The 27,542-nt window shown below is 36.5% G+C and overlaps 1 protein-coding gene and 1 pseudogene across 1 annotated transcript in view; both read left to right on the top strand.

Moving 5' to 3' along the window:
• Positions 1 to 27,542, top strand: part of LOC123277643 (uncharacterized) — a 283,211-nt gene that overhangs the window by 19,280 nt on the left and 236,389 nt on the right. The gene's annotated exons all lie outside the window — the stretch shown is intronic.
• LOC106828096 (NFU1 iron-sulfur cluster scaffold homolog, mitochondrial pseudogene) lies at positions 9,901 to 10,452 on the top strand (annotated as a pseudogene).

The raw sequence follows: 27,542 nt of genomic DNA on the forward strand, positions 1-27,542 counted from the left end.
TATCAATGCTGTTCACCAAACATTTTCTGTTCTCCTTCAGAGCACTGGAGTTAGTTGTGGCCATGTTACCTGTGTTGGTCAAGGAAGTGTGAGCCAAAGTGCTGTGTGTCCTTCTCCATGGAAGTGTTAAGAGGCATTGTGCAGTGCATCACAATTTTTGCCTGGGAAACTTCTCTGCCTGGGTCCTGGTATGAGGAAGATGAAGAGCAAGGCCCTCAGCTCTTCCCACTACCACCCCCCACACACCCAGAAGACATGTAGCATGAGTGAGAAATTAACTCTGAGATTCTTTTTGGTTTTCAACTGCAATATCATCTAGCCTGAGCTATAAGCATATAGACAAAGAAGGAAAATTACATTTGTCATGCAAGCGTGGAGTTTAGCATTTTGGAGTTGGGAGAAATTTTACACCATAGGTCAATTTTATTCTAACATGCATTTCATATGATATGTATATGTAATTGTATATACATACATAGCCATATATGTTGTTATAATTTAATAACATAACACTTGATTTCTTCAAACACTCCAGGCTAACTCATTCTTGCTTGAGGATACTCACAAGGTCAGTTCTCTTCCTGAGGAAAGGCTTTTCCTCCCATATTTGTGTGGCTGGCTACTACTCATCCTTCAGGTCTCGGTTTAGATGATGTCTCCCCTGAGAACTTTCCCTGCCCCCCCATCTATGTAGATCCTGACCCGTTACCTTTGACGGCAGCACTTTACATTGTCTTAACTTGGGAGGACATGTTTATTTGCCTCTTACATGTTTGTTATTTGTCTCATCCTCCAGCCTTTCAGATCCATGTGTCTACGTCTATCTTCTTCACTGTTGTACAGGGCAAAACAATTGGTTGAAAGGAGGCAGTCAATACCTATTCGACGATTAAACAAATGACAAAATTATTGTAATAAATGCACAAGATACAGATGCAACTCTAGTTATACAATATTTTATATAATGTCATGGATTACAGCATTTTTTTCCTAATACGTCATGGCCTAAGTATGGATATAGAGGAAGTTCAGAGGTGTTTTTTATTCAAAAGGAGTTGATAATAATTATTATTGTTATTATTGTTTTTTTACTTTTGTGAGGGCCTATCAATTTCCAACAGGGAAATATGGCCATGTATTTCTCATTTTAAAATACCAATTGAGTATATTGTCAACATCATTTACATGTTAATTAAGAAGCCTGCCCGTGGTTGTGCTAGGAAATGTGCATTTTCAGTTCAGATTGACACCATAAATGATCTAGACATAATAAATGCCTCTTTAATAATCATAAACTTTATTGCAAAAACCCTGTGCACATATAATATCTAAATATACGGTTTGGAAGATTTCTGGATTATTTTGTTTTTAGGAAAAAACAAAAACATTTTTTAATTGAAATAACTATTACAGTATTACGTTAAAAAATAAAAATTATTTACAGTGTTCAATTGATTTGGCTCCACTGGAGCCAGTGCCAGCTACAACCTTCAGAGTTTACAATTTGTATTAATGTTTTTTGTTAAGGACCATAAAAGCATTTAATTACATGTTTTTGGAGTGTAGTTAGTGTTGTGAATATAAATGTTTTATGTAACAGCATTTTCAGAGAAGTTAGCACTTCAATGATTTCATATTATCAAAATCGTGATATAGGACTAGAATATGGTTAATAAAGAATAATTTCAGAAATAACTAGAACATTAAATTTGGAATTGAAATACTTAGGGAGAATAAGCCTTTTGTATGTAATCAAAATTGTAGTAGTTGCCAAGGATTTACAGATTCGACTCAGAAATTGTTTTAAGACATCTTTAATCTAAGAATTCAGAAATAGTGTACATGCACTCACACACACGTGCGCACACACACACCATTTTAGCTAGTTTAAGCACAAAATACTTTACTAGAGAATATATGTAGATGACAGAATTTTTGGAGGGCTGAAAAAACAGCCTCTAGGCTAAGCTCTCAGAAGTGACTCCAAACCACAGCAGAACCCAGAGAACTGCTGTGTCTGCCACGATCAGGAAACTGCAAAACTAGGAAGCTCTCCTCATGACTGCTGGCTCTAGCGTCTTGCTCTGTTACCCTGATCCACACCCGTACCCTGGATGGTGCCTTGTACCCTGCCTCTCTCCTTCTCTCTCTGCGTAGCTCTCTTTCAACTGAAAGAGGAATCCAAGTCACATCTGGGGCCTCAGCTACAAGGGGATATAGAATAGATCGTTTTTAGCTTTTGAACCTATGCTGCTGAAGGGAGTTGAAGCAGGTGTTAAGTGAGCCTGTACAACCTTTATAACATCAAACAAAATTAGAATTATACTATCTAGACAGCTTTATGTCTTGAATTTTTCAATTTAAATCATATCACACTCATTTCTCACATCATTAAATATGTTACGAAATCTCATTTTTGGATGGCATGATTCAATTTATTGAAATAATACTTTAATCATTTTGATTAATTAATAAGTCTAATTTTATAAATTGTTAGAACTACATATTACTTAGCACGTAGGAAGCACTCAATATATATTTGTTGAATGAATGAATGGCATTTGAGAATACAGGTTGACAACAATGATACCATCCTAAATGCATGATATCTGAGATCATCATTCCTATCCATAGGATGCAGGGAAGAACCTGGAGGGGTGTTTTGGGGAGCTGTACAGGCCAGACTTAGAAGTAGCTTAACCTACAGATAGCAGTAACTCCTGCTCACATTCTGTTGCAGATGAAAAGTCATGAAATCACATCTGGAGTCGAAGGAGAAGGGAGCTAGAAATAGCGTGTAGCCGGACCTAGCTCCAATTCTGTAACTGGGGTAGAAATTTTGCAAAGTGACCTCCACCACAGCATGAGAAGGAATTAAAGCCTGTTTTCCTACCTGTCTCTAAGGCCCTTTGCACTTGGATTATTCATTGGTTAGTATTATTTTTGAAACTGCTAATTGTTTACAATGGATACTATTATTTTCTAATTTAACCTTAACATATTTTCTCTGGAAGGAATGAATAAACATTAAGTGGAAACAGGATGCATTTGAAATCTTTTCGTTAGAGCAGTTGACTATACAGCACACGCAAACAGAATCCTTTTCAACCATCGTGATACGTGGTTTCTAACCAATGCACAACTCTGTTGAGACAACTGAAATAAGATTAGTTCTGTAAGCACCCAGATCTTCCCCGTTCTCTTTGATATAGTAAACTAGAGTAGAAATTTTCTTTCTAAATTTCCTGTAAGGAGGCTCCTAAAATACAAGTGACTGGTTTATGGTCCTCTCATCTCACTGACCTTTCAATCTGATCTAGATTGTGTCACCAACTGCTAGCAGTGCACCCTATCCACAGGATCACTTTTTCCTTTTCTTCATAAGACATAGGCAATACTCTTTCCCCCTTGTTTTCACAGCCTGTCTCTTCTATCATTAGGAAGATTGTGAGTCCTATTTAGTACATCACTAACTACATTATTGCTTAGCAAATTACTTCTATTTCTATGCCTCTGAAATACACACAGAAAATAAGACAAGGTAGGTCAGCTTGACAAATGTTGACTTTGACTAGAGAGAATTTATGTCGCCTGCATTGGCTGAGATAAATTAGACTTAATCACACTTACCATCGTCATTAATTTTCTCCCTAAATTTCTAAATGATAACAAATCATTTTGTGTATCTACTCTACAGTAAGTAACTTAGCCTTGGGGTTTTTATACAGCAGAAGGGATAGACTCTTCAAATTTTTTTTCACTCAAATTTTTTCAAAATTATTTTTGTGAATAAAGAGCAAGTCTTAAAAAGATAAAAATATGTATGAAATCTGCAAAGTAGGTAAATATGAGACTCATTGGCAAGTTATCATCTGATTTGGATAATTGGCTGTAGTTGTTCGGTTTAATAAACTAAATTGGTTGACCAAATAATTTAATGGAGTAATTTTTGGCCAATCTGCCATAGATTATAGTCTTTTGGAAGATTAGGGTAGTATTTATGTTTAAATCTTTTTTTAGTGGTGGATCTAACCAAAATTAAGTTCTTTTTCCTAAAGAAGATAATGCAGATCTTCATTATTCTCATTACCAGCAGCTTCAGGATGACCCTATTTTTAGACAATTTGAGAAGAAAATGAATATAATGAAGAAGTATAGTAGTAATAACAATCTTTATTGTGTGATTATTATGTTCCAGGTAAATCTTTATGCATTCAACAAATATTTTCTGAGTGTTTGACAGCCACTGAGGACACAGCAGTGAAGAAAGAGATACAGGCCTTCAGAGTTTACATCCTAGTGGGTAGAAACAGACACAAAGTATGATAAAGAAGTAAATTATATAGCATGTTCCAAAAGGATAAGTCCTATGAAGAAAACAGAGAGAGTAAAGGGGAACAGGAATGCTGGAATGGGGCTGAATTCTTTCTGTGTGTCTGAGGAAGATTTGCCCTGAGTTAACATCCTTGCCAATCCTCCTTTTTTATTTTATTCTTTTGCTTGAGGAAGACTAGCTCTGAGCTAACATCTGTGCCAATTGTCCTCTACTTTGTATGTGGATGCCTCCACAACATGGCTGATGAGTGAAGTAGGTCCTCACCTGGGATCTGAACCCCCAAACCCCAGGCTGCCAAAGTGGAGTGTGCAAAACATGAACCACTTGGCCACGGGGCCAGCCCCCTGACATTTTTAAGTTGGATGGTCAGGGTAGTGTTGAACACGTAGGTAGATGAGGACAATCACCCGTTTACAGACTCTCTCTATCTTTCCTGAGTTTTCCCTTCCCTTACTGGCCAAGTTTCCACATCACTGGCCTGCCCTTACTGTTTGCTCTCACCCTCACCATCTACCTTCTAGTTTGCCTCTGAGCCTGTTCCTCTGTCTCAGGATGAGCAAGGCCTTTCCATCTGGGCTACAGTATTACCTTTTCACCTCAGACTGTAGTCACTCTTCTCAAGGCCAACCGAGTCCTAGCTCCACCATAGTCTGTCCAGAGAAATTCTCTTCCAGTTTTTTCTCTTTTCAGAGCTCATAACTAAAAAGGTCAAACTCATCTGAAACTCTTAGCTTCTCTTTAGCTCTCTCTTTACTCCCCAAAGTCTATACAACTTAAAAATGAAGGGTGGGGACTAAGGTTATTGACAAATATTATGTCATAAAGTATTATGGCTGCTTTATATTATATTTATATGATATCATCTGTGTATATTAATATATAGTTAAGGGAAATGGGAGTCAGTGAGAGGTTGATTTGGGGCTCAAATCCAGGACAGAATTTTTTTTTAAAAAAGAAAAGAGTTGCTTTTCCTTGATTCCTTCAGCCAATCTCATCACCTGATTCTCCAGACACCCATTTTCTCTCTGTCACTTTTTGAGAGAATACAGTAATCAGAATTTTGTAGAGTCTGTATTATTTGAAATGGTTCATTTCAGAATTAGATTTGACTTTTGTAAGAAAATACACCTGAATGTAGAATTGTAATTTTAAAAGAATGTGAAAGTATGTTCATCCTACTGGCATTTTCAGATTTTACCTTCTCAGCAACACTATCATGTTGGTATCCTTACTGTCTCCATTTTACATGAAAGCAAAGTGAGGTTTGGAAAGGTTACATAAAATGCCCAGAGTGACGTGTCTAGAAGTGAAGGTGCTTAAGTAGATCATGAAAACGAGTAATAGTTCAACTAATTTCTTTTAAAAAATTATTAACCAAAACATGTCCTCAAATTGACTATGGAGAAAAATGTTACTACCTAGATTTTGATAAAGTATAATGATTAAGATTGAAGAAGAAAATTTGCACAAAACTCAAAACTCAAATGGGAAATCCATATATGACTATCATTTTTATTTTAGAAATTTGGAAAACTAATATGTTTTTACTGTTTCAAATGAAACGGAATTTTAAACAGTTAACAATCTTGCAATCATGTGTTAACATGCCCCTAATATTCCATGTTTTTTCCCTTTACACTTAAATATTATTTTGGCAAATATACACATACAGACACACATACAACAAAAGAGAAACAGCTTTTAATTTACAATAAACTCAAAATATAAAATCTGCCCTTATATAACGAAAAATGAAGTCATGTTTTAAAACTCTTAATATTTAAAAAATGCAAAGTCTGAGCACGAATGTTGCTTTAAGAAAGGTACTCATATTATTACAAAAATAGAACTTGTGCCTGTGATGTTGCAGTTGCCATGGTTACTACAAATTTGTTACTTAATAGCAGAGCAAATAGATTCATAAACATGCTAATTATATCTGATACATTTTTTCAAACTGTTTTATATGAATATGCATATACTTTGCATAAAAATGAATGTCCCTATCCAATAATTTTGCAAGTTTGGTAAGGTTTTGCTGTGTTCTCCATGATGTAGTGTAGGACCATCTTGACACAAGAAAAAAGAGAAGAGAAAATTTTCAGGCAAATGATTTTATGATTCACAGAGTAGACAACTGTTGTTTTTAATGTAAATAGTGTAACAATTTCCAAATGCTAAATACTTTACTATCCAGTTAGTCCTTAGAAACATTAAAGTTTTGGATTTATAATAAAGCTCTTTTTCTTCTGTAATTGCATTTAAAGAAATATTATGAAAGAAGCAGATATGACAAAGGAATGAGTTTTTGACATGAATCAGCATGCTGTAAAATTTACGCATGAAGATGAACAAAGATTTTACAACTACAGTGTTTTGCTTTCTATAGCTTACGTATTTGATAACACTGAGTGCACACTGCACATTGCAAAAACTCAAGGGCCCTGCCCTATCTTTCTCTAAAAAGCAAAGCCACTAACATAATGAGAAGGGAGGAAAAGTCCTCTGCAGTTACAAAACCACAAGGAAGGGAAAAAGTTGGCCCAGATTACCCATTGAGCGAGCACATGATATAACTCAAAATAGACGCAGGAAAGAGGCTGTGACCCTTCCTGAGAAAGAGGATTTGCTTGGGAGATTTGTGACTTCAGTCAGGGCCTTGTATAGCTCTCTGATGAAAGAGTGGGAATATATGTGTCTCCAGAGAGTTCCACCAGGAGGGGTCTTTGCCCTAATCTTGTGATCGACGTTGTTACCACTCTTACGTCTCCATTTAAAACAATGTTCCACTTTCTCTTTTATTGACACTGACTTTCCTCTCCTTTGATGAGGTTCTAGGTAAAAATACTAGCCAGGCGCTCAGAAACCAAGTGGATTCACCAACATGTATGATATTAACAATCAGCCACTTGTTTGTTTGTACTACATTTTTCACTTTCACAACCAAAGCACATCGAAGTTGGTTGCTGTATTTCAGATATTTGAGCATGTCAGAGATATTGACTGAGAAATCTCCTCTGCAGCTCACTGTCACCTAGTGATTGATATCAGCTGTAACAAGATAAAATGTTATGGCATCATAATTCTGTTTGATGCAAGGTAATCTTTGATCTTTTACTATCAACACAAGATTATAATATATACTTAGTGTGATAAATAATACCTTTTCACTGATGTCAGAGAAAGAGCAAGTTAAAATGGTAATGGTTCCAATAGTTAGCATTTTATTTGCAATTTTTTAAAAAGATTAAACACCTTGTAAACAGAAACATTAGATTCTGAAAGTATATTATTGTTAAATTATTATGGCTTCTATTTGTTAACTAATCATTAGTTATTCTCTTTTGCATTGATCTAAAGTGTGCATTTTAAAAACTGCTAAATGCATGGCGTTGAGGTAAATTTTCATTGGAGAGCATCACAGTACCAAGGCACAATTTAGAGGCAGTAATTTGCAAAAGATTATGTAAATAAAACAAATCAAGAATTGAGTAGTTAGTATGTGAAATACTCTAAAAAGTATGAAAAACTATCTTCCCTTTCCTTTAAAGTATATAGTCTAAACTCCTTCCTTGCCACCTAACAAATGTATGATAGATGTTAGCTCTCAAAATTATTATTTTTATCATTATTAATTGCAGTTTATAGCATATGCTGTGATCTTTATGATTTACTTCAAAGGTCACTTGTCTGCCTAGAAAAATTCTTCTCATCTTTCAAGATTCAGCTCAAAGGCCACTCCCTTTGAGAGGTTGTTCCAGTGCGTCTTTCTCTCCGTCTCAGAAAAGACAGTTAGTTGTTTTTCTTTGCTCCTTTACCATCTTCGCCATGTTTTCATTATTCTTGTTTTTCATTCCCTTCGGATGACTTGCTGTTTGTATGACATTCTGTTTGAATGTGAGCTCTTCGGACCGGGGACCAGATCTTGACCATCTCTGTCCTCCATGTTCACTAGGTGCTCAGTAAATGTTTGTTGGTTGAGTTACTGAACACTTGAGTGAGAAGCCCACATGGTACAAAAAGTAAAAGGGCAGAAAAATGAAAATGGGAAAAAAAATCAATTAACAGAAGAAAATGGTCATAAAAAAGAAAACACAAAGTTTACTTCTGGCATTAATTATTTTTATCCCAAACCTTACAGGTTTATGAACATGAAACAGACTTTCAGGCATTGCATTGGTTTGAGAATTGTCTTGGCCCCTCACTTTTCCTTTCCTCTGGATTTTGGCAGTAGAGATTTGTAAAAAACTTTCCACTGAATCCTCTGATTTGATCCTCACAATATCCTTGTGAAATAGTCAGGTCAGGTATCATCATCACTTTTTTATAGAGCACGATACTGCAGCTCAGAGAAGTTAATGGTTTGTACAGGGTCACACAGCTAAGAGACAGATTGTAGCCTCAACTGGATATCCGACCCCAGATAAAGGGTACTTTCACTGATGCCATAAGCCTTTCCTGAAGCTAATTGCAAATGTTTGGTCTATTTGAGGAATGTTTACATTCAAAACACTTGATTAACATTTAGCCAGCTTTAAAATAAGTATATTCAATGATGTCTACAGTTGAACTGAATTTTGGATAATACACAATATGTCATTTTTGGTTCTTGCTACCTAAAATGACATGAGAACATTAGGAAGTGGGAACTCTGAAAACTTGATGCAGCATTTTCAGTCAAATATTTGTGTTTCCACATGTTCCTCCAGTTAGGGTTTATTGCCATGGCTAAGGAGTTTTTGAAATAATTTTGCTCTAAAATCAGGAAGAGTTTAAAAGCTTCTGTAAGTTCATCTTTAGTGTTAGGTTTATACACACAGGCCAGTACAACTCACCTGATCATATTGTATTTATTCAGCTGGTAAAAAGAAACTGTCTCTCAAAATAGCAGCTTCCCTTAGACTTTTTGCAGAATCATTGTTCTCAGAGAGATAACAGATGTCATCTTCCTTTAGCAGGTGAAATTCTGGGCTTTCTAGACAGTAATAGGTGGTATTCTGAAACCAAAGCTTCAATTAATTTGGATCTACAATGGCTGTCAGCTATAGTAACTTAGAAGCATCAACTTTATAGCTGAGGTGACTTAAAATACTGTCCAATGAAATCTGTTTGCACAAGAAAAAATTGTGACCTGAAGAGGTTGAGAGGTTCATTCAGTTCCACATGGCTAATCTATGATGCGACCAGGACTTGAACACAGATTACCTTCTTTCTTTTCAATATTCTTCTCCGCAGTGTGCTGACTCCCTCTTGGTGGATGTATCAGTTGTCTGTTGCAGTGTAACACATCACGCCAGGGATAGTGGCTCGGGGAAGCTGTGGCCGCTGCTGCGGGGCTGTGCTGGTGATTCTCCCGCAATGATAAATTTGCATACGATTAAGAAACAACTTCTTTTATCAATATGTATAAAGGCGACTTTTCCAACGATCTGCCTGGTCACTAAGTCACCAAATGATATACGTATAGAACAATGATATAAGTAAAAAGTAGGGTTGTTTAGTTTCAATATCTATTTCACCAAGGAAATGATTCAACATCAGTTAGCTGGAACTGCATATGAAATATGTCTATTCAAACATAAAATATCCCTGATTTTGGCAGTTTGAAGTTTATCAGAAGAAAACCAATTTTTGAGACGAGGACCATGGGTTTACCCACATCAGCTGTGGCATTTGCTCCCTTCTGGTAAAGCGGGTATTTAGGACTTAAGGAGTCAAAAGTATCTTCTTTAACTCAAATTTCATTGCTTTCACAAATAGAAGTGAAGATGTAGACTGGAATTTAGTCAAGCCAGATATTTATGCAACCGTTTTGGACTTCTTCGCATCTTGTTTTTGAAGAAGTGTCTTCAGTAGAAGTAGGATCTGGAAAAAACAAACATGAAGTTATGGCAACAAGGAACTGTTAAAAACGCAAATGTGGCCAACTCTATGAGAAGAAGGAGATATGATCTCCAGAGGATCCGAGGAGGGTGTTGTATATCTGGAATGCCAGTGTTCTTTACTAGCTACCCTGGGCCAATCATTCCTCTGAAAAATGGAATTCAAAACATGCTCCAGCAGAAGTAGAGGGTGTAGAGCAAATTATGGCCGATACATCAGAAGAAAAGAAGTGAACACATTTTGCTATAGCTTGCTTTGTTTGGGCCCGAAAGTTGCAATTTTTAATAATATATATCAAACTTTTATTATTAATCTTTTGAATAACTTTGTTGGGAGTTAATAAAACATACCAACTTTTTCAGAAAAGAGAAAAAAACCTTAGTGGAGTAAGGTGAGCATTTTATTTGCTCTTGATTCACTTGATAAGAAATTTCAGCTGGGCTCAGCTTGGTGGCTTTTCAGTAGGTCTCACTTGAGGTCACTCAGTGAAAGCAGTAATGTGAAGGCTTAATGGCCTAATTGACGAAAGATGGCCTCACTCATATCTAGCCCGCCCCCCTCTCTCTTTGTAGCCTTTAATTGTCAAGAAGGCTAGCTCAGGCTTCTTTACAGGGTAATTGGTTTCCAAAGAGGTGACAGTGGAAGCTGCAAGCCTTCTTGAAGCATAGACTTGGAGCTCCCATAACATAATCCCCATCACATTTTATTGGTCAAAATGAGTCACAAGGCCCACTGAAGTATAAGCAGGTAGAGAAATTGACTCTACCTCCTGCTGGAAGGATCAGCAAAGTCACATTGCAAAGAGGCATGTGCACAGAGACAAGAGATATTTATGCCCCACCTACCCAGGTTTTTGCAGTCTATAATAGTGGATATGCCAAATGTTCTTACCATTCTCTTGTATCTCTATTTTCCATGAAATAATACTTTCAGGTGCAGAGAATCTAATTTCTGTTTTACTGCAAGTAACTCCTGTGGTTACACACCATAGAGACAACTCTTTACTGACTCAAAATAATGGCAATATTGATATTTTAAAGTTTTTTTTTCTCCTACTACAAGTCAACGGGATAGGTTGGAAATTTTATAAATAGAATATTTCTTATTTCTCTCAGGAAGAGGTTGAGGGCAAAATTGGTTCTCTAGTGAGTGTCCGTGTTTTGGTTTCTGTTAAACGATGATCTATAATTGATTTGTGTGCCAACTAGAACTGCCTCAGACTGTTTTCAGCTATTTTGTACTCAATTCAATATGTAGCATTATTCACAAAGAGCGTTACCGGCCCTTTCCCAGATAATCAATCGTAAACTAAAGAGAAAAAGACTGTTTTTAACGGAATATTGAGAAAAGAGGAAGTGACTAAATAACATAGCAGGAGGAGGATGGGGGTAGTAATCTTAGTAACCATAGAGCCGTTTTGTATCAGGTCCAACTTTCTAAGCATTCCCTTGTTATTTAACCTTACACTGTTAGAGATGCCAGGGCAGAAAGCAGTGTAAGTGGTTAGGGAAAAGCATTCAAGCCTAATGTGTTTAGGTGCTTAATAGAGTAAAATGTTATTTAACTCTTCAATAATTCTATTAAATAATACTATTATACCCATTTTGCAAATTAGAAAACTGAGGATTGAGAAGGTTAGTAATTTATCCAAATTCACACAAACACAAACCAACAGAGGTAGGATAACAATACAGAAAAGGTTGCCTCCAAATCCTTATTCTTTTTTTCTACTATATGCAGTCTTCTGATTTGTGGATCATAACATCCTTATCCCTAATTTTTCTGCAGTGTCATAAATAAAAGGTCATAAATAAACAGGCACAATAAGCTGCAATTGTTATATAAACACAAAGAAGACAAGACATACTGTAATTGGTAATTGTTCTACTAGAAACATTTATCCATAAGTATTGTCTACAGAAGGCATGAAAATATCTTACCCCTCCTTTCAGGGTGAATACAATTTGGCCAATTTATTTTGCTGTTTTAGAGTCACTTCTGGCAGGATTGTGGGTTGGCAATGAACATTAATGGACTGTAATTTTGTTACAGTAAATCTTTAATCTGGTCTTAGAAATATTAATTTAGAAAGCCCAGGTTGCATAGTGAGAAGGAACAAACTAACTCAATAAGAATCAAACCCAAGATGTATATTTTTTTCACATTACATCTCTGAAATTAGAATTTGTCTCACAATGAGTAAGGAAGCATTTTGTCATATTTTAACTGTTTGATGGTCCTTGATTCAAAATAATAAAGATGACAATAAGCTTAAGCAGGTTTTATCAATATTTTCTCTCTTTTATAGATGAAGCACAAAAATTTGAGTCACTTTTCTAATGCCACACAGGTAAAAAGTGGCAGACCCAGGATTTGAACCAAGGAAGTTTGAATAGCAAGAAAGTCTGAGCAGCACGAATGTCTGAGATAGCAAAACTAAGCCTTACTTTGGAGTAGAGAGTGTAAGAAGTGTAGAAATTTGGAGCATGGGAAACTCATTATGATTGGTGTGTCATTGAACAAAATTTTCCATACCCTATTCTTTATCCCAGCTTTTATCTTTCCAGCTAGTTCAGTCAATGACATCTTTAGCCCTCTCTTTTCTTCTTCTCCACTATTCCTTCCTCTGATTTTCAGTGTCTACCCCCTACCATTCAGCTTATTTTCCGTAGTCCAAAGCTTCAGCCAGACTTTAATCAAACCTTCTACTTCCTTCCCCTATTATAGTTTGTTTTCATCTGACTAGCAAGCCCAACAATGGATGAACCCATCTGTGCACTTTCTCAAACACAGAGAAAACCACATAACTAGGCAGATTCATGATCACCAACCTGAATTGGACCCTCAACATTTTTGAGAAATATACTCTTTTCCTTTTTCATCTCTCTCTTCCATTGTTCACTCCAACTCTTTTAAATATCCTCCAACTGCTTCAAGTCTTTCTTCTCATTTTTTCCATCCTTCACATTTACTCTAATATTCCTAATTTCATCTTGTTATAATTCATCCAGAAAGTTAAAACATCCTTCTAATAATAAGGCTGAAACCTTTAACATTCATTTATTTTAGTGGAATCAAGAATGAAAATTAGAGGCAGTGTAACATAGCTAATTGCAGAGAAGCCAGGCTTAGAACAAAAGTTTCCTGATGGCCAACAATGATTCCCGTTTCCATATTATCTCAAAAAGTAGTGCACACACATACACTCACGCACACAAATACACATAAGCACTTATGTATTTGGTACTTTGTTAGTTTTTGTGAATAGGTAATACTTTCCCATAGTTATAAATCATGACTCCTTCCTCAACCGCCCCACTCCCAGCTACCCACTCTGGGTGGGCTCTCTTCCAGTGTTTCTTTATGCAAATATATGTGAATCAAAACAAATATTTTTATTTCTCCTTTTCTCATACAAAAGGTAACATTATACGTATGTATGTATACATATATGCTTGTGTATATGTGTGTGTGTGTGTGTATACGTATACCTATATATAATGTTTTTGGAGAGAAAGACGGTTCTCTTGAGAGATACATATGTATATACATATACGTGTGTGTTCTGCGCATTGAGTTTTTCACTTAAAGTATGTTTCGGAGTTCTTTCCATGTCTGTATACAGAGACAGTCATCCTTTTTGTTTGTTTGGTTGCTTTTTTAGTAGTTGCATAGCATGCTGTGTATGTCTGTATCATCATTTAACAGCTCTCTATTGAAGGACTCTTGGTATGTATCCAACTTTTTGCTACTACAAGCGATGCTGCAGTGATACCCTAGTATACTTGCCGTTTTGTTCATGTGAAAGGGTATCTGAGTCAGTTCCAGAAGTGGATAAATGAGTAAAGCATTAGTAATTTTGATGGATTTGGCAACTTACCCTCCAGAGGGCATATCCCACTTTATATTCTCACCAGCAGTTTATGCAGGTGCTTATCTTCCCATAGCTTTGACAACAGAGTATATTATCACACCTCAGCATTTTTGTCAGTATGTAGGTGAGAAATGAAAATTAAGACATTGTCATGTGTTTAAGAACTGTTTGTGTTCCTCTTACTGAGATCTGTCTTCTCATCTCCTTTGCCTAATTTCTTTTCATACTGCTGGTTCTTTTCTTCTCTATGTCTTGAAGCTATTTATTTGTTAAGGGTATCAGCCCTTTGTTTCTGACATCAGTTGACATTTTTGTTCCGACTTTGTCCTTTGTTTTTGCGTTTATTTCTGGTGTGTTTTTTTTAATGCAGTATAATTTATTCATTTTTTCTTGGTTTCTGCATTTTTGAGTAAGAATTAGAGAGAACTTATTCCTCCAAGCTTATAAAGAAATTTGTCTATATTTTCTTCTAATAATTTTATGGTTTTACTTTTATATTTTTTATCTTTGATCCATTTAGAATTTATGTGACAAGGGTTAAAATGTGTCTTTTGAATCTTATCCATTTGTTGTAGTACCATTTATTAAAAATTTCATCCTCATCTCACTGATTTGAGATGCCACCTCGTAATATAATAAATTGACATTTGTATTGGATCTATTTTTGTACTTGTTGTTTTTGTTGTTTCACTCATCTGTCTGTTGATTCGTGTGCCAATACTTTCCTGTTTAGTTCTGTTAGAGCTCGGCTATCCAATAAGGTGGCTGCTAACCACATGTGGCTGTTGAGCACTTGGAATGTGGCTAGTGGTAAATGAGATGTGCTGTAATTGAAAAATATATGCTGGATTTTCGAGAGTTAGTTTAAACAAAGAATTTAAAATATACCCTTGATAATATTTGTATTTATTACATGTTGAAATGGTAATATTTTGGATATATTGGTTTAAATAAAATATATTTTAAAGTGGACTTTACTTGCTTCTTTTTCCTTTTTAAATTGCGGGTACTAAATGTTTTTAAGTTTTACGCATGGCTTTCATTCTATTTCTGTTAGACAGCACAGCTTTTGAGTCTGTTTAGGCATGTTGAGTTTAATGTTGCAAGAAGACAGTTAAATGGAGTCTTAAAGAACACTGAAAGGTTTCAATTTGTGTAAGTAATCTGCTTTGCTCATGGAGAATTAGGAATTATCCTGTCATGCTCTCACTTCCCTTCAAATCTTTTGCATGTTGCTTCTGCTTTCTGGAATGACCTTACATATACATTATATATTACATGTTATATAATCATATTGGTGGTCTAGTTGTTAAGATTCAGCGTTCTCACTGCCACCGCCTGGGTCGTGGGAACCACACCACCCATCTGTTGGTTGTCTCACTGTGGTGGCTGCGTGTTGCCGTGATGCTGAAAGCTATGCCACAGGTATTTCAAATACCAGCAGGTTCACCCATGATATGGACAGGTTTCAGCAGAGCTTCCAGACTAAGACAGACTAAGAAGAAGGACCTGGCCACCTACTTCCAAAAGATTGGCCATGAAAATCCTATGAATAGCAGCGGAGCATTGTCTCATGTTGCACCAGAAGGTGAGAGGATGGCGCAAAAAGATGCTGCAGGGTTCTGCTCTGCTGTACACAAGGTCACTAAGAGTCTGATTCGACTTGATGGCACTAACAAAAATAATCACATATCATATATTACATGTATGTATGTGTATGTATGCATATTTTTAAACATCTGGCCGCCTCCTACTCAGTTGTGACTCAGATATCCTCTTAGCTTCTCTACTGGGCTCACTGTCCTTGTTATACCTCAATAACTGCTTTTTTGTCTTTTCCCCAACTCAGTTCTAAGCTCCTTGAGGACAAGAATATTGCCTTAGTCAAACTTGTGAACTCAGTGCCTAGAACACCACATGCATAGATTAAACACAGTAATGTTTGTAGACTGAATCAGGATGAGAAGCAATGAGAGTGGATGAGTTCTCCACGATGGGAAATGCTAAAGGAGAAAGACTGAATTTTAGGAGGCTTCTGCAAGTAGATAAAGGTAGAAGGAAGAGCAATGAAAGTAACCTTAAATGAGGACTCCAAAAGGCAGGACGACAGCCAGGAGCATTGTTGTTATAAAAGAAAGTGAAGCATGGTCGAAGAGATGAGCAAACGATGTTCAGTTTGGATGGGAGCTCAGTGATAAGAAGCCTTGAGAATTGTTACATTTTCCAAAGAAACAAGTAAAGAAGAGAAGCGGTGTGGTAGGCTACTACACTCCTTAATGAATATGAAAATTCCACTACCTTGCCCAGTGTTAAATACGTTAATGAAAAAGTGCAATGCTGCTTAATCTTACTAGCTGTCTTCATCCAGAATAAAATGCAAATGATTCATGTGAAAATTTGTGAGAAGGAATATATTAATGGATCAAAAGAGTTAGAAAGGTCAAGTGAAATGATTTTTCCTTTCTAAATGAGGAAGACTCATGCATATTTGGAGACACAAGAGAAGCCCATGGAGAAGGAGAGATGGAAGGTGTAAGAGAAAGAGGGGGTGAATGTGCTCTCGAGATCCCTCAGCAGGTGAGAAGGGAAAGTATTGTGAGCCCAGGTAGAAAGGATGGCTTTTGAGATATGGGAAAAACATCATTTTCTCTAGGATCTCATTTACCCTGGATGTTGCATGAAGCAGTGGTGCTCAGGTAGTCTTTACCATAGTTATTAATTAAGCCCTTTCTACATTTTATCTACTCTTTTCCTGTTATTTGAGACAGAATAAGGAAGATAGTCAGGTTTGATGGTATTTGACCATAATCAATTTTTCTCTAGGGTTTCTGTTTGTTGCATGTATGTCTCTTTCAAAAACTAAGTTCTGGGAAAGTAGCAATATACTCAGTTTTATCAGATTCGTTTTGGAACATATAAGTGTACTGATTTCAAACTTGTTTAAATATTTGAATTTTTGATTCTCTACCAGAGATTAATAACTCTAAAAAAATTTGCTGATTGGATTAAAAGTCTCTGTGGCTTATCCCTATATTTCTTAGAGTACAGAGTAAGATAGCACATTTGCCTGACAAATATATATTTATGTCAGATAATATCAGTTTTGTTATCACCATCTGCACTCTGCTATATTTTAACAACAATATGAACAGAGATATACACATAAAATTGTGGATTTACAACAGATATCATCATTAATTTCCACATAACTAGGTGTTTTTTGTTAGTTTAGAAAACTTTAGAGTATTAAGTTAAATAGCAACTGGAGCTCTGTTTTATGTTTTTGGAAATATTATATTTTTTTAGAGGAATCGATTAAAGGATGAAGAAAATGATTGCCAAATTAAAGATAGTTTAAATGATAACGTGAAGGCAAAAAAATCTGTCTTTGATATGAAAGGAAATTATTACATAATATTGTGGTTATTCATTGAGGATTTTTATAGTGCATGACCTACAATTTATTTTAAGGTTGTTAATTGTCAAGTAACCCCAAGCCAATATCTACTGCACATTTTCTATAACAATGTATGAAATAAAATGGTATGGTTATGTTTGCATATTATTAATGATTTCAACATTAATTTTTTTCTTCAAAAATTAAAGGCTATCATAAGATTATTATTATTCATTATTCATAAGAATATGGTACCCTAATATAAATATATTTATACCAGACTTAAAACAGGGATTTTGCTGTTTTCTTAATATATGTCTAGAAGTTATGCAGACAAATTTATAATCACCGAAATCAAATAGAAAGGAGAAATTCACTCACAGTCCTTCTAGCCACAAAAGTAACTATTTTAGTATCTTAATCATTTGTAATCATAATCTAGATGCAAACTTTAACAGTATATCAGAAGAATTTCCCATGTTGCCACTTGGTCTTTATGATGCTCATTTTAATGCATCCATAATAGTCAATCAAATTAATATTTAATTTATTTACTTACTTTATTAAACACTCCCTAAGTATAGGAGAAATTAGATCGTTAACAATTGTCTCACCATAGATATTGTTGAAATGCACTTCTTGGTAACTATCATTTTTTCTCTCTTTTAGCTTTGGATTCACTGGGCCTAGGTTTAACTCAGTCACTCCCACTTATTAACAGTGGTTTTTGGCAAATTATTTAACTTTGCTATGTTTTAATGTCCTCATCTGTAGAATGGAGTCATTATTCATTATTTGGCAAGGTTGTGTGGGAATTGAATTCCAAAGATATTGCATTCATTCCACACATATTTAGTGGACACATATTCTGTGGCAAGTACTGTTCCAGATTCTATGTATACTATGTTGGAGAAAAAATCTCCTGCTAGCCTATTATATTGCTTACATAAGAGAAACATACAATAAGATGAATATGTATAGTAATGATGTATACTAAGGAGACAAATGAAGTAGTATAAAGGAGTTAGAGACTGCTGGAGTTGGGAGTAACTGTTTCTATAGAGTGGTCTAGAGTCTCAGAGAAGATAGTATTTGGGTAGAGAATTGCAGAAAGTAACGGAGGAAACCATCTGACCATCTGGGTGGATAGAGTAGAGGGTGAAGGACAATAATGAAGGCAGAGAAAACAGCAAGTGAGAAGGTCCTGAGGTTGCCTTTGTGGAACAGAAAAAAGGCCAGTGAGGCAGAAGCAAAGTAAGAAGGAGCAGAAAATATGGTCAGAGATTAATGAGGATGGGAGGTTACCCAAAGGCCATTGAAAGGATTTGGCTTCTGCTCTGAGTGAGATGGGAATTATCACAGAGATTTGAGCAGAGAAGAGACACAACTTGATTGAAGTTTTAAAAGATTCGTTTTGGCTGCTGTGCTGACAGTGTATTCTAGATTGACAGTAGTGGGAGCAGGAAGACCAGTCAAGAGGCTACTGTAAAAACCAAGCCAGAAATGGTCATAGCTTAAAGTAAGGTCATACAAAGAAGTGAAGAGGTGTGGTTGCATTCTGGATTTATTTAAAAAAATAGGGCCAACAGAATTTGATGACAGATAGTTTGTAGGATATTTGAGAGAGAAAGGAGTTGAAGATGATCTCCATAGTTTTTCCCTAAGCAATTGAATGGATGGCACTGTGACTTCATGATATATGGAAAGTTTGGGTGTGGAAGAAAAATCAGAAATTAGTTTTGGATACATTATATTTGAAATATATGTTAGATACTGTTCTGAGGTATTCAGTAGACTGTTGAATAGATTAACCTGAAATTTAGGAGGAACGTCCTATCCTAGCTGGATTATTAAACTTGAAAGTTGTCAATGTATAGATGGTTTTCCAATTCATAAGCCTCAGTGCTCATCTCGGGATTGGTGAAGTTAAGGAAGAAAATAATTCCAAAGGCTGTGCCACGGAGCATGCCAACATTTAGAGATTGGGCCATAGAAAGAAATTAGCAAAGGAGGGAGAGAATCATTAAACAGTGACTGAGGAGGACAACCAAGAGAGAATTATCTTCTGGAAGCCTAGTGAAGAAATTTTTTCAATAAGGATGGTGTGACTTATAATAAGAGCAATGAAAAATAAAACTACTATTTCTCATCTATTGTACTGGATGGCAACTTGGTAATATCTACAAAAGTTACAAATGCATTTGTCTTTCAACCCAGTACTCCCATTTCTAGGAACTTATATATATATATATATGGAATTACTGTGACTAACTAATATGGAATTATGTGTGAATAATTATGTATGAATGTTGAATATTCAATGAAACATTTTATGTATGGAAGTAATAATATAATCCACAGTTGTTACATATGCATAAAGAAACATTGGAAATAGACACAAGAAAATGGTAAAAGTGTTTACTGTGTAGTGGACAGATATGGAATGAGATGGATAGGAATAGGGGTGGGAATAAATGTTTTAAATAAATACATTAAAAAAATCATTTTGAGATTTAAATCACATTCTTTTAAAAAGGGAGGAGAAAGTAGAGAGAGATGAACTGTTTCAAATGCTGCTAATAAGTTGCTAAGATGAGCTCTGAAATAGACAGTCAGATTTGGTAAAGGAGACATTTCGTTAAAGACAATACCTTCTAGAAGTTGCATTGAAAAAGGGAGGAAAGAGATGGAATGGTAGCTAGAAGGGGATGTGAGGAAAGAATGCTGTTAGGTTTGTATAATGATGAGAATAACAAATTAGAAGGAAAATATTGATGATGCAGAGAGAGAGAGGTGCTGATGCGGGTAAAAGACCTAGCAGTGATGGAATGCCTTTTGAATTCCCATTTTCATGCTTAAGACTAATGTCAAGCTACACTCAACAGAAGTGTTTAACTGCTTCCTTCGTTCCGTTACATCTCTGCCCCTTTAAACTATTCAAAAAATAATTTCTTTATTTTGAGACTGCAGAAGAATAGATTGGATTAGAATTTTTAGACATCTAAGCCAATTGCTTTATGTGAATATCTGGTTTAATCCTCAAAAGCCATCCTGTGAAGTTCATATTAGTATTCTCATTTTGCAGATAAGGAAACTGATCTTCAGATTAACTTGCCCATGGTTTTACAATGGATTATAACACAATCTAGATTCAAATGTCAGCTTTTTTTTGAATCTAGAGTATTTATTTATTTTTTCCATGTTGTAATGACTTCATGGGTATTCTGAAAAGTCTTCAAAGAACCAGCATGTTACTTCAAGCAATAATAAATTTTCTTCTATTTGTTCATTCAGCAAATATTTATTGAGCTCTTCTCTTGCATTAGACACTAATCTGGAAATAGAGAGATGACGGAGATGAATATGACTTCTGACCTCATGATGCCTATAGTCTTTTGAAAGAGAGAGATTCAACAAATCATTAGGATTACAAGGGATGTTGACAATAGACAAAGTGCTGTCTACGAGTAGAAACAAGGTTCTATACTGAGGGAATGAACTATAATAAAAAATGCTGTGAGCTGTAAATAAAATAGAATAAACTATTCCATTTTTGTTCACATAAATTACTTGGTTAAAATAATTATAAATGATAAAAAATTAGTATTGAAAAGAATCTTTCAAGAATCACAGAATAAAATATCCTTTAAGTACCTTATATATTAGGGCTAAAAAATCAATATTTCATGATACTAAGTATGTAATAAAAACATAGTTTACCTTTTTCTTAGTTTAACTCAACATCCTTAAATAAACTCAATCACAGTTTTAGAAAACTTGAAAATAAAACTCAACCATCTGTAAGTTTTTCTTTGGTGATCTCTTAAGAATTTCATGAAAGAATTATAAATATTATCTTTAATCTTTTAAATCACATTCTTTGACCCTCTAGAGGAAACTGTGAGGGAAAAAACAGCAAATTTGTAAACACAGGATAGAATTTAATCTTAACTTTCTTGATAAGAATTGACATAAACAAAATAGCAAAGTACAAATCACAGTACCAGAATGTTGTAGGTGTGGGGAGAGACACGAGACCAAAGGAGACACAAGAAAAAAGAAAAGTACTTAACATAACTCCCTCAAATTTTTATAGCAGATTGTCATCACATAGAGAAGGTTGTTAGCATTTTTATATTTCTGATTCTGTACTTTGTTTCAGAGTCATGAGAATTAAAATGAATAACCACAGTGTTTACCTGTTAAGAATTTATCCTCCTAAAGATATGATGCAGAATTACCTAATTTTTTTCTTTTACATTTTAGTCAGAAACTGGAAGAATGTTCTCTGAGTTAGACTTGCGGTACATGCTGCTGTGCAGTTTCACTAAAATGCACGGATACTCTGACATCATGGGCACATCTGTTAGTTCAGAAAGAGCACGAGAAAGACCTGGATGTTGTCCGTGCATGCAAAGTAGTCAGAACTTCCTTCCTTCACGTTCTGCCTCCTTCCAATCTGACATCTGGTAGCTTGAAAGTTCTCTGGTGGTTCCCTTTCATTTACTGGACGGAGGATCTGACCAGGAGGGTGTACAACGCAGATCATGTCTTCTGATCCATCTCCCAGACTTACCTCCTGTACTCATTCCTTCCTATTTCTCTCCCATTCCCAGAAAATCCATGCTGTTTCTCGCTGTCCCCCATTCACGCAGTGCCTAAAATGCCATCCTGCCTGCTCTTTGCCTGATGAGCCCTTCCTTACTTGTCAAGACTCAGATCAATTTGTCACCTCTTCTGGAATGGCTTCCCTGACCTCTCCAAGTGGAGTTAATCACCTCTGCTCCTATCCTGTGTTTCTTTGGTCTCTGTTAGTGATTTACTTGTGTAAATATCCAGCCCCGTTCCTAGACTGGTAGTCCTGGGAAGGCATCTTAGTGTCACTGCCCAGAGCCTGGTCTGTACTTGTTTAAAAAATATGTGTTTAATAAGTCTTTTTTGGGTACAGTCTGGTGGCGTGAACATCAGAAAATAAAAAGTGGGCTATTAGGGCTGCTAGCTTTGAACCTCTCGCATGGGGATTTGTGGCTACTGGTGAAGGGGGAAGAGGCAGATCGTACAAATGAGCTGCAGACAAAAGGGCAACCAGAGTTGGACAAATTTCGAAAGAACTGCATCTTGTATATTTCCAGCATTTCTTTCTAAAGGGCACGGCTTCAAGAGTGTTTCATTGGAGTGTGGTTTTAATAAAGTCTAGAGCCATTTGCTTGTGCTCAAGATGTTCCTTGTAACTCTAAGGCTATATCTAAATTAAAGCTAATGACCAAACAGAGATTTTTTTTTTTCTCTGTTAATGTCTAACAGGAAAGAACCATTAGCAAATTCATGAATTAGAGTCTGTTTATAAGTTATTGAGAAGAATCATCATGTATTCCCTTAAGCAATTCCCTCTGTCTTAAAAAAGTAAGTGTAACTGATATAACTGATATGTTCAATGAGCAAGACTCGTGGGATGTAATCAAAAGCAACTTTATTTTGTCTCCCACTATTCTAATAAAATTTATTCAGTGGGGAGAACTTCCTCCTCTGACCCCGGATAAAAACTCTTGCCGTCCAACGATTTTCTATTCGCTCTTAGGTCATAAAAAGTCCTGCAGCCACTTTAAGTTCCAAACACAGTCTATATTGGATAATTAGAAATGCCTAGGGCCCCATGTAATAATCAAACCTTCCAGCTTCATTCAGTTAGGAGAACTCCTTGCCCTCACCAGGGGCTGGTTGCGGACCAGCACTTGAACTTCTCTCTTTCTTACCTTCTCCTCCCTTGATGATTGTTATATTTGATGCTGCCAGAGTCAAAGTCCTGGCAAAGAGGGTAGGGAAGAGGCCACGAAGGTCTTATTTGGCTGACACTGCTGTAAGGGGGCATTGGGGGTTTCAATCTGGTTCTTCCTCTCACGGGCTCTTTGTTAGGTTGTTTAGACTTCCTCTCACTGCACTTCCTAAGGTTGGGGTAATTGGGGATTTAGATGGTGCATTCTCCTCTGCCTGGCTGTTCCCTCATCAGCCCCTCATGAGACTACCCCATTTGGGGTTACTTTGCCCCTCCAGACAGTCCTCTCCAGCCACGTTGTCATGGGCTCCAGGCAGGCTCTCAGCCACAGTTATGAATCCTTGCTCTCATAAACGGTAGAATGGAGCCAAACCAGCGTAGACCATGTTGCTCTCTTTTGCAGCTTGCCACCTCAGACTGATAGCAGAGCCTCTTTCCTTCAGATTCCTCGGGTGTGTGTCAGATAACCATCCACTGTGGCTCTCAAACTCCAGGTGACACATATCAGAGCATACATTTTAGCCTACTTCTTCAAGCTCGAACTGATGAGAATATATCTCCTCGCCCACCCACCCACAGCGCACTGATGGCCGTCTCCAAACAATGACCCTCCTCAGAAACCCTCTCTCAGTCTTCAAAAATTTGACCTTTTTGTGTCCTTGGTGGGAGTAATGGTTTGCAAGAGACCTGTAGACACTTTTCAACCATTTCTTTTTAAATTTTGCACACGACCTGGCAGCTCCTTTGGAATGCATCCTTCATAGTATCTTGGTGTCTAAGGTGAAACTTCCAAATTAAAGTCCTGTTACTCAACTAAATATTCATAAAACAGTAGTAAGTGGAAATCTGAGTGCATTATCCTTCACTAATAGGCATTATTGATTCTTATATGTGAATTTAGGGTTAACGATATGTAGACAGGCCCCTAAGTAATGAATGAATTAATTGTTTTTTATGCCCTTGATGGAGATCTTGTCTTGATACGCTCACAGGCCTAGTGAGTGAAGAGGTGAATGAGTGAATCTTATTAATTATTCTTAAAAAGTTCCCTAGTCAATAAATGGATTAGATTCCAGAATATATCAAATGTGCTGTTTGGCCTGGGAAGACATTTTCTCGTAGAAAGTACATGGTAAGTATTTCACAATAGGTGTCTGATGAATGAATTAAACAATGATCAGCTATCTAGGCTAGCCCTAGAGGACGAATTACGTCTCTAGAAGTAGTCTGTAATCTGAATGCTAAGAACAGAGGGACATATGGTATTGGAAGGAGAAGAAGGGAAGTTTTTTTTCTCTTTCTTTCTTAGACTAAGTTGGACAAAGTGTTTAAATAGCAGTTTCTCTTTGGTATCCTTTTGCCCCCCTTTTTTTGTACATTTTTCCCCATTTCCTTGTGTTCAGACACCTGTTCACCCTGTATTCTAATATTTCTCTAAGTCCCAAGCCCAGCCTTTCTTTCAGAGTTTTCTGTGTTCCTAATTCACTTCACCTTTTTGTAACCACAGTTAATATCAGTACCACTCATTGATCTAAGCTGGAGATAGCAGAAAGTATTCTGATTGAATTAATTCACACCAATGTTTAAATGGCTGAAAACTAGTTTATCCCTGCCAGAGAGCCAATATTTGCATCTTTAAAAAAGATTAAATTAATTTAATCTGTGAAGGAAGGAGAGCACCCTGTATAGGCCTTGGCATATGTTAAGAGCTCAATATTGTTTGCTGAATGAAAGAATGAATGTTAGGCTTTCAGGCACTGTGAAAAATGAAGTGAACACTTTGTGCAATCTAGGGAAGATACTTTTAGACAAGGAGAGCACCTTTTAGACATATTGGCTCTACCTTCAGGGTCAGCTCCTTGGACTATTTTGCCTTTCAAGGTTCTGAAGATGGAACCCAGAGAATATTTAAAAATCTAAACATTTTCACAACTCACACCTAGAAATAGAAAAAACGGCTGTGGGAGATTGGGGAGGTGGGATTGGGTCAGGAAATGTCATGGCTGGGGCACTTGTTAGTCCAAATTTGTAAACTGAGGGGCTCTGAACTGAAATACAATATGAGTAGAGTGGAAAAATTGGATTTTATCTCAAGTTTATTTAGATTTTTGGTCTGAATTATCTAGATCCTTCTGTCAAGTCCATATAATATGAACTCCTTGGTTTCTTTCACAACTATGTTGCTTCTCTAGATAAACCAAATCATGCCAAAGGCTGGACCCAATGAGAGAAGGAAAAAAAAAAGGCATTTGCTTTGTGCTTACCAGCAGCATGGTCAATATCTGAAGAAGAGGCTGATGAACTTGCTTGAGCTACATCCTAGGTTGTGAGTCAGGGCTGGTGCCTTTGAACTCCTCTTCCCAGCCCAGGCACCAGGTAATTTGGCCTGGAAAACAATGAGAAAGGAAATATTGAATAATTCATACTAATAAAGTACCTGAAATTACTGTATATTCAATGCTAGGTAAAACAACACTTCACTACCATAAGGAGCAAATGGGCATAGCTAAACTGGAGCCTTTTCTAAATAAATACTAATGTGAAACATCAGGAGAAAAATGGCCTGACAAACTCAACATGTTTCATGCTAGTAAAATAAAGCTATAGGGTTAAAGAAAAAGGAGGGGAGGAGAGAAAAAGAAAATTACCGATATGCAAATAATCAGAGGCTAATTGGACTTCCCAAAGGAGTAGAGTTGGGAACCCATTGGTTGTTTAACGGCAATGAATTCTGAGCCTTTACAAGTGCACACTGAAGAAAATCAGAATTCTCCATGCACTGAAAGAGGTCATGGTGCCTTTTAATGCAACTGCAGGAATACTGCTAACAACACTGTACAGATCGTAATCTTCAAGCCTCAGAGAGAAGCCAGAGTCAGCTTTGCAATGCTGCCTGCAGAAAGAAAGATCTCATTTGTGAAAATAACCACTCTGTTTTCATATTGCCAGACATCTGCTCTTGGCTAAGAACAACATGAAAGGGAATTTGTTTTCTGGTAGGGTTCTGTCCTTCTGCAAAGGAAGATCTTCTTTGAAATAATTGACCATCTCGACAGAATGGCCTACATTCATATTTGCAAATTAATCTAATTAGAGCCTCCTTCTTGGGTTAAAATTGCCACTTAACTCTTGTGGATGCCTAATGGCATTCTTGTCCTTCCACTTTACATCAGGATCAGCAACTACAAACACAGGGTGCAAGGTATTTGGGGATACAAAAATACAACGTGATAGAACAAAGTAAGGAAATTCTCATTCAGTGGGCACCTATGGTTTGCATTTATCAGGCAGGGCACTCTCCTATATCTACCTTTGCAACTGCTTTTTAAACGTGAGCCTGAGCACAGAGAGGTTAAATAACTTGCCCAATATGCTTGTGAAGTGGAAAATTTTGGATTTAAACCTAGAGCTATCAAACTCTAAAACCCAGGATCTTCCCTCTGGATTACACTGGCTCCCTTAAGGGACTTCCGGATTGCAAGAAAGGCAAGATTTATTAACAAAAACTACTTTGAAATACTAAGCACCTATTGTGGGGCAGGAGGTCCAGGGATAAAGCAGCGTTCTAGACATTTCATCAGGTGGATCCTCCCTTGAGCGATTCTGCTGAGTACACTCTGTCTTTCAATGTTTTCCCCTCAGTGACACTGCAATTTCTTTCAGACCAGGACTTTTAACCTTAATCTGTTTCCCCATATAGGGCCTAGGAAGGTATTGCTAACAAAGGGAAGGATTGTCTTAACATGTGCTGTCCTATTTTGAATGGAGCAAAGAGGTCCAAATAGAATTCTGCTTTGTCATAAAGGTGAGCTATTTACTATATTTCACAGGCATTACATTTCGGTGTTTTAAAACTTGCAAGCATGTCATGATGTCCTTTTGATTATGAATTGTAGGTATTCCGACAAACCAGATATTTATCTAAGAAGTCCCCCTCTAAATTTAAGTAGCAAAGGGCCAGAAAGCTGTTTTCTTTGGAATTATTTGATACGGTCCGGTCAATGTTGGAATGCTACAGTTGCCTCATAAATAGCAGGTCATACTAATCTGTCCCCAAGGGTCCATTGTGATTTTCATCCCCACCCATCAAACAACCTGTTGACACTCTGGCTCTCGAAAAGGTAAATACAGTTAAGGTTGGGCTGTGAAATAAGTCTAAGTATTCATTTGGGGATGCTAATCAGATTTGGAGACCAACCTCAAAGTATTCTCAATGTTGTGTTTTTCATTTAAAAAATATATAGAATTTTGTTAAAAGCGAAAAAAATGGAAACTCCCA

The sequence above is a fragment of the Equus asinus genome, chromosome 16 (assembly GCF_041296235.1).
Source record: "Equus asinus isolate D_3611 breed Donkey chromosome 16, EquAss-T2T_v2, whole genome shotgun sequence".
NCBI classification, from domain to species: domain Eukaryota; kingdom Metazoa; phylum Chordata; class Mammalia; order Perissodactyla; family Equidae; genus Equus; species Equus asinus.